This window comes from Dermacentor silvarum, chromosome 7, assembly GCF_013339745.2.
Source record: "Dermacentor silvarum isolate Dsil-2018 chromosome 7, BIME_Dsil_1.4, whole genome shotgun sequence".
NCBI lineage: Eukaryota > Metazoa > Arthropoda > Arachnida > Ixodida > Ixodidae > Dermacentor > Dermacentor silvarum.
In genome coordinates, this window is record NC_051160.1 from 178,425,879 (window position 1) to 178,441,947 (window position 16,069).

Consider the following 16,069-nt stretch of genomic DNA (forward strand, 5'->3'; position numbering starts at 1 on the left):
AAATCATTAAAGAAACTCGGCCTACTCAAGCAGCGCGTTCACCTCACTAAACATGACACTAGACTATTAGCATATAACTCGCTCATTCGGCCTTCGTTAGAATACGCTTCCATAATTTGGCATCCCCATCATGTCACCTGGACTAACCATCTCGAAGCGGTCGAAAATAATGTCGCACGGTTCATCCTGTTATCTTACCCGCGATTCCAAAGCGTCACCAAACTGAAAGACTCCCTCAAGATGCCATCACTAGCCATGCGCAGAACATCTGCCCGTTTAGCCTTTTTTCACACTATGTACCATAGCAACACGTCATTTTCCCGCTCACATATTTCCCCAGCGCATTACATCACGACTAGGTTAGACCTCACGTACAAAGTCAAACCAATTTTCGCTCATACTGAAAAATACCGGAACTCACCCCTAGCACTAGATCAATGGAATTCATTGCCATTTAGCATTGCCACTATCAATGATCCTCAACCTTTTCAGTCGGTGCTGCAATCATTTCTTGAACGTCAAGGCATTTCACAAGTTTTCTTTTTGTATACAGTAACAGTTAGCGTTTTCATTAGAAACTGACACAAATCACAAAAGTTATCCACCTGATGCTCGTATTGTTAAGTGCTGCCATGATTGTACCTGAAAAGCATTTCTTTTTTTACACTGAACTGACTTTGTATTATACATTGTTTTTATATTTTTACATTGTATTACACTTTTTTTTTGTTAGGATACGATGTGGACTTGTCCTTTGTCTGTGTTAGTATTACACCTTGTTGCTTTTAGTTTTTGTTCACCATGCTATATTTGGACTTGCATTCTTGTGTCTAGTGAATTGCCATTCTCACCTGCAGTGCGACTACTTTTGTTATTCCCGTTTCAACAACCCCCTACCCCCCTATGTAATGCCCTTCTGGGCCTTTAGGGTACCCATATAAATAAAAAAAAATACAAGCATAATTGGACAATGAGGAATGTGGGTAGGAACACTTTATTTTCAGCACACATTTTTTTCATGAGCTGCTTCTATACTGGTGAAATCTGTGCTTTTAATAAAAGTACACCATGCTGCTTCATCACTCCATGCCAAATGCAAGTATCCTGTACCAGGAAGCCAAACCAAGACGTGGGATGTTCAGTCTGTGAAAATAAAAACGAGTTTGAAACATTAACGTCTGAAAAGTAAAGCACACTCAAGAAAATAAACAAAGCACAAGAACAAATCCAACGAATCAGAATTACCTTTTTGAGCAAGCGTATAGTTTCTATGGCACAGTGAAGAAACCTTATTCCTCCGGCGTATTTTTTGTGTGTGAGAAAAAAATCAAACTGCATGTGTTCTGTCCCATTTTGCGTATCTTTCATCTTTTCACACACAAAAAGATGTAGTCTTAATGTGCCCAACTGTCTTTGCATATCCATTTCTCTGCTCTCACACCATAATACCTACAGTTAAAGGTTGTAATAATGTTTAGCTTGAATGACCAAACACCAGCTACATGCACAGTGCTGCTAAACATGGCAATGTAAGTTAAGTTTATGCACAGCACATTCATGTGCTATATACATTTGCTCTTGATTGTAGGTAAGATAAATAAAAGGAAGGCATGTAAATAATAATGGTCCCTGATGTGCTATGCAGAAGTTCAGCTCTCCCATTTGGACAGAAGCCAAGCGCAACCGCAGTGAACAAGAACTTATACAGCATTTAAAATCTAGGAACTCAATGTGCTGGAGATTTTTCTGAATTCATGATAAGAAATTTAGATGGTAAAGGTGACACATATACAAACAGGTCTCTGCTCAAACTGGTAATACTATGTGTAGCTTAGTTTTACAAAATGTGCCCTACCAGTGGTCTCCCAAGCTGAGGCTGCAGTCCAGTTGCAACTGCAAATCACTCAATTATGTCTAGGGCGCACTTGAGCAAAAGGCGGACGAAAATAACTGCACCACTGAGAATGTACCAGAGGCTTCAACAAAGCAGCTGATAGCCTGCATGGACTGCGTTTTGGATTTAGGTGTGCACAGCTTGCAGTTGCTCATGGATGCTATTTAATATCAGTTACGTCTTGGCTTCAGGCAAGAAATATGATGTATTTTGTATCCTTTCCACTGTTAAATACCCAGGATACTACAGGTCTGTTTATTGCATCTGATTTCTTCTCCGAAAACTACCCCTCTAAAAAAATTTCACAGGTACTTAACCCCAACCTCTCTTGAGAAGAGCCTGGTTTTGAACATGACAAGGCCGCTAATTACACAGTGACTCCTTGCGATGTGATGTACATAACACTTTACAAAGTACAGAAAAATTTAATAGGAGTATGACAGGTACACAATAAAGCAAACGATAAAACATCACACACGCTGCCATCAATGTCCATGTCTCCATTTCAATGTGGATATTTTAGCAGTGAATATATAATGAATGTCATAATATCACAAAAGCGAAAAGGCAAGAGTCCTTGCATTTCGAACTGACAAATGTGCTTTAGTATGTTTCACCGTAATACACGTGTTTTGCAGTGAAGCATACTAATAGCGGCAAGGGTGAATCTATCACGTAGGGTTTCGGCAATCTACGGGCCTACGGCAGACATGTCCTGCAGTGAGGATTCTTCTGTATTGCAGTAAAGCATATTGATAGTGACAAGAGCTAACTTGGCATGTAAATATTTAGCCAACAAAAGTTGTCGAAACAACATCCTGCCGCGAAAATATGCTTTGTTGAGACTAGAACGTTGAGACTTGTAGGGTTCTTCACTGACTGAAACCCTACACTCCTGATTCGCATAAACCCGTCTCACTATCGGTATCCTTCACCGCAATACACAAATGTTGCAGTGATAAAGCAGTGGTCTAACAGGCTGGTGTAAACGTTTCGACAAGAGTGCTTGCCTTCATCAGGACAACTGCTTTTGTTGGTAGTTTTCATATATGTGAGTACATCTGCCGGTACACTTATTACGCTCCTCGGTGCGCGAACATCGTTAAGGAACGCATAGATGTCCCGTGACAGCGGCCCCTTTTGACTTTCGGTATGCTTCACTGTAATAAATTGGGGTAAGCTTCACCACGTAACACAAAACTACTGCGGTGAAGCTGACTTAAGGAAGCCAATTTATCCACCGCATCTTACGAGGCAGGTCCACTTATCACGCTTGGCAACGTTTGACACCACACTTACTGAATTCATTTCTTTTGTTCTTTTTAATTACTATATCATAGCGACCCTGCATCCCGCAGTAGCAGGCTGATACCACGTCATAATCGTTTTAACTGCATCTGTAGCATGCCTGCAACAGGCACGGCGGCACTGGCTGTTGTTGGGACACTTCGAGACGCTCTTTCGCGCAGTGATGCCATTTGTCTTATTAAAAAGAATGCCGGTGACGATTAAATGAAATGCAGCAAAGATGTAGAAAAGCAGTAGCAAAGCTGTTCGACCATCTCGCTCGCGCGAGATGTGTAAAAGCGCGATTTAACACGATCTGGCGTAACAGCTCACCATGCCAGGGTTTTCTTACGTCTTCGTTCTTTCACACATCATTCACTGAACCAGACTACTAGATATATGGTTCTGTGCACGCACTGACGCGTAATGACGGGGGCAATACCACTCAGTCACTCACATGATCAGCTTTATTTGGGATGCCACGGCCCACTCCACAGGCCGGCTGCAATTTGACTACACGGGTATAATGACTACGGCCACACTCGATCACATTGCTGCTTACTCTCACATTTAACGACATTAAATAACTTCTCCCATATCGAGACCTCTTGTTGCATTCACCATTCTAACGCCATCTTTTTAAAAATAAGCTTTAATATATGGATGCCAAGTCAAATCAGTATTTAACGCAACGTAATTTAGGTGAACCTAACTAGAGTGACCTAGAATACTGGGGAGTGTCCAAAGTACCGCGCGAATGCATGGAAGGAGCGAGGACCTTTTCTTGGGAACTCTCGCGCCACGGCGCTGCTGTACCGGACCAGTATGAATTGGCAAAGTGTCAAACAGGAATGCAAGGAGCATTTATGGCTAAAAGGGAAAGTGGCAGGAGAGCAGACTGGTATACCTGTGGATAGGAGCAAATGCCGAAGATGAAAACAAAAAAATGCTGGAATGCATAGCAAGTGACATTAATGAGCTAGGAGGAGGGTGCGAGATTATTAGACTAGGAGACATGAACGCACACATAAAAGACATGGATGGCTACACAGACTCAACAGGCAACATGATGCTGGATATGTGTGAAAGGCATGACTTACTTGTATGCAACATACTGAGGAGTGTGAAAGGCACATAACATGGGAGGTAGGCAGCCTGCAGTCAACGATAGATTATGAACTAATGTCACATAAGATGCATGATAGGCTAAAGGTAATGAGCATAGATGAATCTGGCTCCAGAAGTCTAAGTATAGTGATCACAAACGTATTAAGGTGAGTTTTAGAAGAGAAATGAAAGTAGGTAAGAGGCAAGATGAACAACCAGGTGGGATATTTTACTCAGAAAAGCAACTGGAAATAGCAACCCAACAAATTGAGGAAGTAATTTCAGAGGATACTATAAAACAGAATGGACAAATGCAAATTTAACAGGGTTATTTGAGCTAGAGCTTGCTAAGGTAGGAATCAGGCCCAAAGGGAACAGAAGACGTAAACCCAAGAGCTGGTGGGATGAGGAGATGAGGCAATGGAACATAATTATAAGAACAATGATGACAGAAAAATTTAAAGAACGAAACGTAGCATGTGCTTAATCTGGTTAGTGCAGTGGCTCCACTTGGATAAAGCAAGTGGGAAAGGGCAGAGAAGAGGGTTCCTACTAGCACGTCGACAGGTCCTGATGGCATCCCAATTATGTTAATAAAGACATCGGACCCAAAATCAAAGAAAGCATTAAGAGAGGAAGTGAGCAAAACGATAATGGAAGGTAAAGCCCTCGACGGGTGGAGACTGAGCAGGATGAGCATTATATAAAGGGAAAGGGAGACAACGCCTGTGTGCACGTGTCTCCCATCTTGTGGTCGTCTGTTTGCGCTGTTACCCAAAGTTTCAAGATGTACCAACTCGCCCAAAAAGTATTGATAAAGGGAGACAAAGCCGACATAAACAACTACCGTCCCATAACAGTGACGTCAGTGGTTTACAGGGTGGTGATGCAGATTATAAAGGACAGACTGCAGCCAGGCATGGGTGGAGGGCGAGGAGGTTGTTACGGATGATTGATGTTTATTCACAGGTGAAGACTAGGATGGATGATAGGTCGCCACGATGTCGCCACCGAAATGTAGCCCCGTGGCTGTTGCTGAGTTCTTCGTTTACCTCCTCTTCTATCTCCTCTTTGCCACATTACAATCCCCCTTTTGCAGACGAAGCTCAGTGGGAGTGTCACTGTTCTTCAGCGGGGTAGTAGCGCTTAAGGCGTGCAACATGAGCCAGCTGGGTTTTCTTGGAACGCCTATCTTTAGACAAAACCCGTGAAACCACAAACCACATGCGATTCATACTGATTCTATTTGTATGATTCATACTGTTTTGTTGTTTTGTGATCTATTTGTTTTCTATGTGTTGAAAAAAACAGAAAGATGTAGTGTTATCGGTTATCTATGATCTGACGAAGCACTCGTGTGCACACGCTCTGTGACGTCACTGAGGAAAAGGGATGAAAAGCGGCTGTCTAATAAACAAGGGGCTTTTTTTGGTACGTGACTACATCGGAGTGGCGTCAGTTTTTCGCTCGCATCAACGTTTCGGCAGCGAACACGACAAGTATGCCTCAGGATTGTAGAGATGGATGCCGAGTACATATTAAGGAGGGGAAGAGGGTGCCTTTGGCATGAACACTGGTAAATGAAGTATTATTTGTAGGGGTGGAAGAATAGTTCTGGTTTTGAATATGAATCAATATTACATGCTAACTTCGTATTCTAAAATAATTAACTATTCGACATTTTTGATTCAGTAAAACTAGCCAAATATTTCGCAGTAACCGAGTGTTAAAGTTGTTAATGTTCTCCGTCTGCTAACAAAGTATCACAAATTATCACGAGTGAAACAAAAAAGTTTTCAAAGTAATGCAGAAACAAAATGGGTAATGCAAGCTTTGTTTTTGGTTTCATGGTGGAACGCTACATGACAACCCCCAATTTTTGCTTATAGTCGATCATTTAATATTATTGACAGCCTAGTCATGTAAATTTCTTATAACCAGTGATTTTTTTCTTGTTTGCCCAGCTAACAAGTCCTTCAGCAGCTTTTGTTTTTCGTTTTCACCATTTCTGATTTTTTTTCGGCAACCATTTATCTAGTACTTTTTACAGCTAGTCATTTTTAGAAATCTTGTTTGCCACCAGGCTCTAAAGATTTTGAGAGATGTTTGTGCAGTTTTGAAGTGAAAGCTTCATTATATATGATATCTCGGGCAGCCGTCGGCGACTCAACAGTTTTCACCTTGAGAGCTAGAGGTGAAACCGCAAAGGAGCATTAAGGCACGTTTATAGTCCATCGGCACGCGGACGAGCGTCATCAGAGGCCGGGTACGTCGGAGCACATTGGCTGGCCGCGAGTCCGGTTACGTAGACACCAGACGCGTCAGAGCGCATTGGCCGCACGTCCGGTTACGTTGGTGGTGCCAGTATGTCGAACCATCGGTCGAACTATAGCCGCAGTTGTTCTCGCCAACATGACATAACGTGTGCGCGCATTCACGCTACGTCGGACTATATTTAGGCCTTTACGGAGCCCTGAAAGGAGACATTGCCACCATTGCCCGAGTAGAGTTGGCCGAAACCACACCTCGGCCACAGCTCGACAATGGGCCTAGCCAAGCGTTCACTATCAACCAGGGTTAACCAAAGCTAAACCACATCAATTTTTTAAAATGACAATTGGCGATCTTGTAGGTAGGTAGGTAGGAAACTTTATTGACGTCCTGAAGTAGTCACCCCTCGTTTTCATGGAGGGAGGACCGCGGGCCACTCCCACGTCGGGACGGGAAGGCCAAGCCTCACCGCCGCATCGTGTGCCTTCTGGACTGCCTTGAGTTGAACGAACCAGTCATGACTTTTTATCAGTAAATAGAATGTGTCTTCCGGGATTTCTTGATCCGTGTGGTAAGAGGGGCACTCCCAGAGCATATGGTTAAAATCGCTGTATCCGCCGCAGTCGGGACACGAAGGGGAGACCTCCGTGAAACAACTATAGATCGAGAGGCTGGGATACGAGTGCATTTGTAATAACCTAAGCGTAACCGATTGAGGCCGTGATAGATTTCGGTGGGGCAACGGAAATGCCCTGCGAGCAAGTTGATAATGCTTTGTGACTTTGTTAAAGGTGAAGAGTATGTCCCTAAAGCGGGGGGGTTCCGTCTCCGCCACGATCGGACCAGACCCGTCGCGGGCCCCGCCCGGTGCACCGGCCCCAGATAGCCCGGCGCGGCAAGCAAGACCTCGCGCCTGAGCATGGGCCAATTCATTGGTGTTGACAAGCCCCCTACTTTCGACCCTACATGGGCCGGGAACCAGGTGATGGTGTGATGAACAAGTACTTTTCCTTCGAGTATCTTGGCGACTTCCTTACAGACGGCCCCAGATGCGAATGCTCTTGCTGCCGATCTCGAGTCTGTGTAGACTTCCGTTTTGCTTGGATCTAACAGCGCTAATGCTAGGGCTAGCTGTTCTGCCTTACCAGGCGACGAGGTAATGATTGATGCGGCCGAAAGTACCCGGCCCTTGGTGTCAACGGAGACGGCCGCAAAACGGAAGGTGCTGCTAGCGGAACGCTCGTATTGAGCGGCATCGACGAAACATGCGTCCGACGCATGTGCGTGACCCGCCGGGGTGGCTCAGTCAGCTAAGGTGTTGCGCTGCTGAGCACGAGATCGCGGGATCGAATCCCGGCCGCGGCGGCCGCATTTCGATGGAGGCGAAATGCAAAAACGCCCGTGTGCTTGCGTTGTAGCGCACGTTAAAGAACCCCAGGTGGTCAAAATTAATCCGCAGCCCTCCACTACGGCGTGCCTCATAATCAGAACTGGTTTTGGCACGTAAAACCCCAGAAAGAAGAAGAAGACGCGTGTGCGTGTGCCAGGAGTGCAGAGGCTCTAGCCAACCTTCTGCCTGTATTGTGTTGTGGGTGTACGTTCCTAGGCAGTGGAGAAACCTTAATGTAAGATCTCGTGTGATTTGGCAGCTGCATGTTGCGTTCCATCGCAAAAATGGGATTGATGTTGACGCCTTCAAGGATTTTTCGCCCCGCGATGGTGGACGAAAGTCTAGCAAGTTGCGCCGTCTGCTGCGCTTCAATGACTTGCTCTAGGGTGTTGTGAACACCTAGACTCATGAGGCTCTCGGTGTTAGTACGCATCGGGAGGCCAAGGACCCTCTTTATACTTTTGCGAATGAGCGTGTTTAGTTTGGTTCTCTCGTGAACTTGCCATTTGTGCATAGGTGCAACGTAGTTTACATGACTCATTAGAAATGCGTGGTAAATCCTCAGAAGGTTGTCTTCTTTGAGCCCTCCTCTATTGTTGGACACCCTGGAAATTAGTCTAATTACTCCCTCCGCGTGCGAGGTTAGTCTGTTGATTGTGCGACCGTTGTGCCCGTTGGCCTCGATAATCATGCCTAAAACCCGGATAGAGTCAACTGTTGGGATCGTTTGCCCAGTTGCCGTGTGTAGTCTGATATTGATCTCGTCTAAGGGCTTCCAATTTTTCGGTTTTGGACCCCTTTTAGTTGGGTGGTACAGAAGTTCAGATTTTGACCTCGAGAGTTTGAGTCCCATTTTCTGTATGTGACTAACAACGCAGTCGACTGACTCCTGTAGAGATCGTTCGACTTGTCCGTCCGAACCTCCAGTGCACCAGACGGTGATGTCGTCAGCGTAAATGGCGCTTCGGATACCACCTAGATGTTCTAGCTCGGTCGCGAGCTCGCACATGGCAATATTGAAAAGAAGCGGTGAAACAACCGATCCCTGTGGCGTGCCAACGGAACCAAGCTCGTAAAGCTCTGATTTAAGGAAGGAGCTAACAAAGCTGTGAAACTTCTCTCCGAGGTTGAGGCGTGAGATGGAGTCCAGAATGTGATGGTGGGTTACGTTGTCAAAGGCCGACCGACATTGTCAATGGCGATCTTGTGTTTACAAATAATCCTAATCTTCCCTGATAGTCAGCAGTATTTTTTTTCTAGTCAGTACAAGCATGGTGCTTAATTATACCAAGGTAAATATGCCTGCTGTAAATGTATGCGTCTGTATTCGACTATTCTATACTTACTACTCCCATCAGAAAAATTTGATATTTGCCAACCTCTAATTATTTGCATTGAAGTTTGCACGGTTGGTCTTCTGGTCTGATCGAGAAAGGCATGATAAGTAGTTTAAAATTGAACGCCAACCACAAAAATGAGAAATTAGAGATGGTTCAACTGGAGCTTTGTTCACAATCATTGTGAACACAATCATGGGTCTCATGTAGAAACTGAAACGTCATATTTTTTATTTTTGTGGTTGGCGTTCAATTTTCAATGGATTATTATAATTAATTGCATTCATCTAGTTCTAAAGAAGAGGCAATATATTTGGAGTACTATACATTAAATTTTGTTTCCATTGCTGAGAGTTTTTTTTTTTTTTTTAATGTAACTTTATTCACCACACAGGTACAACTCATACATTTTCATTCTTTCAAGGACGTCACCATTAGTGGAGAATGTTATTCTGCGCTTACACAATTATTTTCAGAGATTTCCAGTAAATATGTAGTCCTCATAAACAGTACCTAAATAACAAGGTAGTGCGTTGGGCGAGTTGGTGCATAACTAAATAAATGAGTTGTGGCGCAAGGAAAAGAAGAAGGAAAACCAAGGGGAGACAGGATAAAACCAAGGATAGACAGAAGCAGAGAAGTATTAGCGAGTGAACTGCGCGAGGCGTATCACATAAGGAGGAAGGGTGATGGTTGTGTCAGCGTGCCTTCTGTTTCCCTCTACAAAAGTGAATGTTTGTTTTTAGATAGCGCAGTGAGGTAGCCTGTGACACACGCTGCGCCCTTGTCTTTGTGCGCATTTTTGGAAATGTATATATTTGGGTGATGTACTGGAAATAAAACTACTTGAAAGTTTGGCACCCTATCCTGTCTCCACTTGGTTTTCCTTCTTGTTTTCCTCATGCCACAACTCATTTGTTTAGTACCTAAATAATTTTGGCCTATGCGATTATTCATTAACCATGTAGGCTTCATCAACTTCTGGCACGACTCGGTCTTGGCAAACTTGCGAGCTCACAAATTTGAGCATGCAGTAACCCCCCTCCATATTTGTTTCAATGAAGGCTTCTCCTTTAGTGCAACTCTGGATCCGCCCTTGTTTCCTGTGATTACCACCATAGGCTTCATGGCAGACACCCTCAGGAAACCTTTTCATGCACAAACCTGGTTCTTTCCCACTTTGGCTGATGAAGACTGACTTTGAAAGCAAGGGTTGCATGCAAGACATGTTGGTCACAGACAGAACTGCGGGGGGGGGGGGGTTCTGAAAGTATTCGCCTAGTGGACATGTCCATTTCATCTGCTACTGAAGTGTTGATTGGCTTGGGGCACCTGTCTCCTTCTCACGCGCATGGCCCAGCCCAGCCAATCGGAACTTAAGTAGCAGTTGAAATGGATATGTCCACTAGGTGGACACTTACAGAATACACCCGCCTAGTGGACATGTTCATTTCATCTGCTACTGAAGTGTTGATTGGCTTGGGGCACCTGTCTCCTTCTCACGCGCATGCCCCAGCCCAGCCAATCGGAACTTAAGTAGCAGTTGAAATGGATATGTCCACTAGGTGGACACTTACAGAATACACCCGCCTAGTGGACATGTCCATTTCATCTGCTACTGAAGTGTTGATTGGCTTGGGGCACCTGTCTCCTTCTCACGCGCATGCCCCAGCCTAGCCAATCGGAACTTAAGTAGCAGTTGAAATGGATATGTCCACTAGGTGGACACTTACAGAATACACCCGCCTAGTGGACATGTCCATTTCATCTGCTACTGAAGTGTTGATTGGCTTGGGGCACCTGTCTCCTTCTCACGCACATGCCCCAGCCCAGCCAATCGAAACTTAAGTAGCAGTTGAAATGGATATGTCCACTAGGTGGACACTTACAGAATACACCCGCCTAGTGGACATGTCCATTTCATCTGCTACTGAAGTGTTGATTGACTTGGGGCACCTGTCTCCTTCTCACGCGCATGCCCCAGCCCAGCCAATCGGAACTTAAGTAGCAGTTGAAATGGATATGTCCACTAGGTGGACACTTACAGAATACACCCGCCTAGTGGACATGTCCATTTCATCTGCTACTGAAGTGTTGATTGGCTTGGGGCACCTGTCTCCTTCTCACGCGCATGGCCCAGCCCAGCCAATCGGAACTTAAGTAGCAGTTGAAATGGATATGTCCACTAGGTGGACACTTACAGAATACACCCGCCTAGTGGACATGTTCATTTCATCTGCTACTGAAGTGTTGATTGGCTTGGGGCACCTGTCTCCTTCTCACGCGCATGCCCCAGCCCAGCCAATCGGAACTTAAGTAGCAGTTGAAATGGATATGTCCACTAGGTGGACACTTACAGAATACACCCGCCTAGTGGACATGTCCATTTCATCTGCTACTGAAGTGTTGATTGGCTTGGGGCACCTGTCTCCTTCTCACGCGCATGCCCCAGCCCAGCCAATCGGAACTTAAGTAGCAGTTGAAGTGGATATGTCCACTAGGTGGACACTTACAGAATACACCCTCTGTGCTCTGCCCCATCTTTCTGCCCTTCCCCGTGTAATTTACTCAGTAAACCACTTGTTCAGTATGTTGGTCACCTTAATCAATCTTTGAATAGCTCAACGCTTAAATAGGTATGTACAAGTAAGGCACTGTAAACCCAAGCAGCTAGGTTGGTGATTGCCACTGTTATGCGCTATACAGGCTCAACCGACGGCTTCACTGTAACTTCCCATGTTAACTTCACTGAACTTTGAATGTAGAGAAGGCAGAATATAAAAACATACTAGCATTTATCTAATGTGCACCACCCCCTCCACTTTTTTGTGTTACAATCAGTATATTCAGCCCAAATGAAGTAAAAAAAAAGGAATGGTGACATTAATTTCATTTCACTGTCTCATTTTTAGAGGTGTAGCAAGAATCGTTAATTGCATTACGAGTTGTTACTGAGGTTTCTATCTTGATATGTTTATTTCTCATGCTCCATATAGGGCTACAACTGTTCTCTCATCATCCACAGCTATCAAGGCCTTATGGTACCTTTGGACGTTATCTGAACTGAGTAAATGCTACACATTGCATAATTTCTCAATACAGTTTCACAGCTTCCTTCATCTTTAGTTTCTCATCAAAGCCAGCATTTCTCATGTGACCACCTTTAAAGAGCACGTGGTAATGTATACCTAGCATAAAAGATGGGTGCTTTGTAGTGCTAGCATGCTCTGTCCTAGAATATATTGTTGTATGGAAAAATTGCCGACATACAAGTCCGAAAAATGCCGCATGAAGCATTGGTGTTTGCTATTCCGCTTGGTGTTTCAATTTTACAGTATGTACACATTTTACCAGTGCACCAGCAGTAAGGGTTCAAAGCTCTTCCTGAAAACTCTCACAAGCACTTATCACAATCAATTCCCCATATAAGTGGTTTTGCTGAAGAGAATACATGGATCATATAGAACACATAACTTCTAAATCATTAAAGAAACTCGGCCTACTCAAGCAGCGCGTTCACCTCACTAAACATGACACTAGACTATTAGCATATAACTCGCTCATTCGGCCTTCGTTAGAATACGCTTCCATAATTTGGCATCCCCATCATGTCACCTGGACTAACCATCTCGAAGCGGTCGAAAATAATGTCGCACGGTTCATCCTGTTATCTTACCCGCGATTCCAAAGCGTCACCAAACTGAAAGACTCCCTCAAGATGCCATCACTAGCCATGCGCAGAACATCTGCCCGTTTAGCCTTTTTTCACACTATGTACCATAGCAACACGTCATTTTCCCGCTCACATATTTCCCCAGCGCATTACATCACGACTAGGTTAGACCTCACGTACAAAGTCAAACCAATTTTCGCTCATACTGAAAAATACCGGAACTCACCCCTAGCACTAGATCAATGGAATTCATTGCCATTTAGCATTGCCACTATCAATGATCCTCAACCTTTTCAGTCGGTGCTGCAATCATTTCTTGAACGTCAAGGCATTTCACAAGTTTTCTTTTTGTATACAGTAACAGTTAGCGTTTTCATTAGAAACTGACACAAATCACAAAAGTTATCCACCTGATGCTCGTATTGTTTGTAAAGTGCTGCCATGATTGTACCTGAAAAGCATTTCTTTTTTACACTGAACTGACTTTGTATTATACATTGTTTTTATATTTTACATTGTATTACACTTTTTTTTGTTAGGATACGATGTGGACTTGTCCTTTGTCTGTGTTAGTATTACACCTTGTTGCTTTTAGTTTTTGTTCACCATGCTATATTTGGACTTGCATTCTTGTGTCTAGTGAATTGCCATTCTCACCTGCAGTGCGACTACTTTTGTTATTCCCGTTTCAACAACCCCCTACCCCCCTATGTAATGCCCTTCTGGGCCTTTAGGGTACCCATATAAATAAAAAAAAATACAAGCATAATTGGACAATGAGGAATGTGGGTAGGAACACTTTATTTTCAGCACACATTTTTTTCATGAGCTGCTTCTATACTGGTGAAATCTGTGCTTTTAATAAAAGTACACCATGCTGCTTCATCACTCCATGCCAAATGCAAGTATCCTGTACCAGGAAGCCAAACCAAGACGTGGGATGTTCAGTCTGTGAAAATAAAAACGAGTTTGAAACATTAACGTCTGAAAAGTAAAGCACACTCAAGAAAATAAACAAAGCACAAGAACAAATCCAACGAATCAGAATTACCTTTTGAGCAAGCGTATAGTTTCTATGGCACAGTGAAGAAACCTTATTCCTCCGGCGTATTTTTTGTGTGTGAGAAAAAAATCAAACTGCATGTGTTCTGTCCCATTTTGCGTATCTTTCATCTTTTCACACACAAAAAGATGTAGTCTTAATGTGCCCAACTGTCTTTGCATATCCATTTCTCTGCTCTCACACCATAATACCTACAGTTAAAGGTTGTAATAATGTTTAGCTTGAATGACCAAACACCAGCTACATGCACAGTGCTGCTAAACATGGCAATGTAAGTTAAGTTTATGCACAGCACATTCATGTGCTATATACATTTGCTCTTGATTGTAGGTAAGATAAATAAAAGGAAGGCATGTAAATAATAATGGTCCCTGATGTGCTATGCAGAAGTTCAGCTCTCCCATTTGGACAGAAGCCAAGCGCAACCGCAGTGAACAAGAACTTATACAGCATTTAAAATCTAGGAACTCAATGTGCTGGAGATTTTTCTGAATTCATGATAAGAAATTTAGATGGTAAAGGTGACACATATACAAACAGGTCTCTGCTCAAACTGGTAATACTATGTGTAGCTTAGTTTTACAAAATGTGCCCTACCAGTGGTCTCCCAAGCTGAGGCTGCAGTCCAGTTGCAACTGCAAATCACTCAATTATGTCTAGGGCGCACTTGAGCAAAAGGCGGACGAAAATAACTGCACCACTGAGAATGTACCAGAGGCTTCAACAAAGCAGCTGATAGCCTGCATGGACTGCGTTTTGGATTTAGGTGTGCACAGCTTGCAGTTGCTCATGGATGCTATTTAATATCAGTTACGTCTTGGCTTCAGGCAAGAAATATGATGTATTTTGTATCCTTTCCACTGTTAAATACCCAGGATACTACAGGTCTGTTTATTGCATCTGATTTCTTCTCCGAAAACTACCCCTCTAAAAAAATTTCACAGGTACTTAACCCCAACCTCTCTTGAGAAGAGCCTGGTTTTTGAACATGACAAGGCCGCTAATTACACAGTGACTCCTTGCGATGTGATGTACATAAACACTTTACAAAGTACAGAAAAATTTAATAGGAGTATGACAGGTACACAATAAAGCAAACGATAAAACATCACACACGCTGCCATCAATGTCCATGTCTCCATTTCAATGTGGATATTTTAGCAGTGAATATATAATGAATGTCATAATATCACAAAAGCGAAAAGGCAAGAGTCCTTGCATTTCGAACTGACAAATGTGCTTTAGTATGTTTCACCGTAATACACGTGTTTTGCAGTGAAGCATACTAATAGCGGCAAGGGTGAATCTATCACGTAGGGTTTCGGCAATCTACGGGCCTACGGCAGACATGTCCTGCAGTGAGGATTCTTCTGTATTGCGGTAAAGCATATTGATAGTGACAAGAGCTAACTTGGCATGTAAATATTTAGCCAACAAAAGTTGTCGAAACAACATCCTGCCGCGAAAATATGCTTTGTTGAGACTAGAACGTTGAGACTTGTAGGGTTCTTCACTGACTGAAACCCTACACTCCTGATTCGCATAAACCCGTCTCACTATCGGTATCCTTCACCGCAATACACAAATGTTGCAGTGATAAAGCAGTGGTCTAACAGGCTGGTGTAAACGTTTCGACAAGAGTGCTTGCCTTCATCAGGACAACTGCTTTTGTTGGTAGTTTTCATATATGTGAGTACATCTGCCGGTACACTTATTACGCTCCTCGGTGCGCGAACATCGTTAAGGAACGCATAGATGTCCCGTGACAGCGGCCCCTTTTGACTTTCGGTATGCTTCACTGTAATAAATTGGGGTAAGCTTCACCACGTAACACAAAACTACTGCGGTGAAGCTGACTTAAGGAAGCCAATTTATCCACCGCATCTTACGAGGCAGGTCCACTTATCACGCTTGGCAACGTTTGACACCACACTTACTGAATTCATTTCTTTTGTTCTTTTTAATTACTATATCATAGCGACCCTGCATCCCGCAGTAGCAGGCTGATACCACGTCATAATCGTTTTAACTGCATCTGTAGCATGCC

General features: G+C 43.7%; 1 long non-coding RNA gene across 1 annotated transcript; it reads right to left on the reverse strand.

Moving 5' to 3' along the window:
* Positions 1-977: 977 nt before the first annotated feature.
* On the reverse strand, positions 978-15,351 carry LOC125946516 (uncharacterized). The gene is made up of 2 exons (XR_007467636.1): positions 14,946-15,351; positions 978-2,183 (listed from the first exon to the last, which is right to left on the reverse strand). It is a non-coding gene; the product is annotated as an uncharacterized LOC125946516 (long non-coding RNA).
* Between the last annotated feature and the right edge of the window lie 718 nt (positions 15,352-16,069).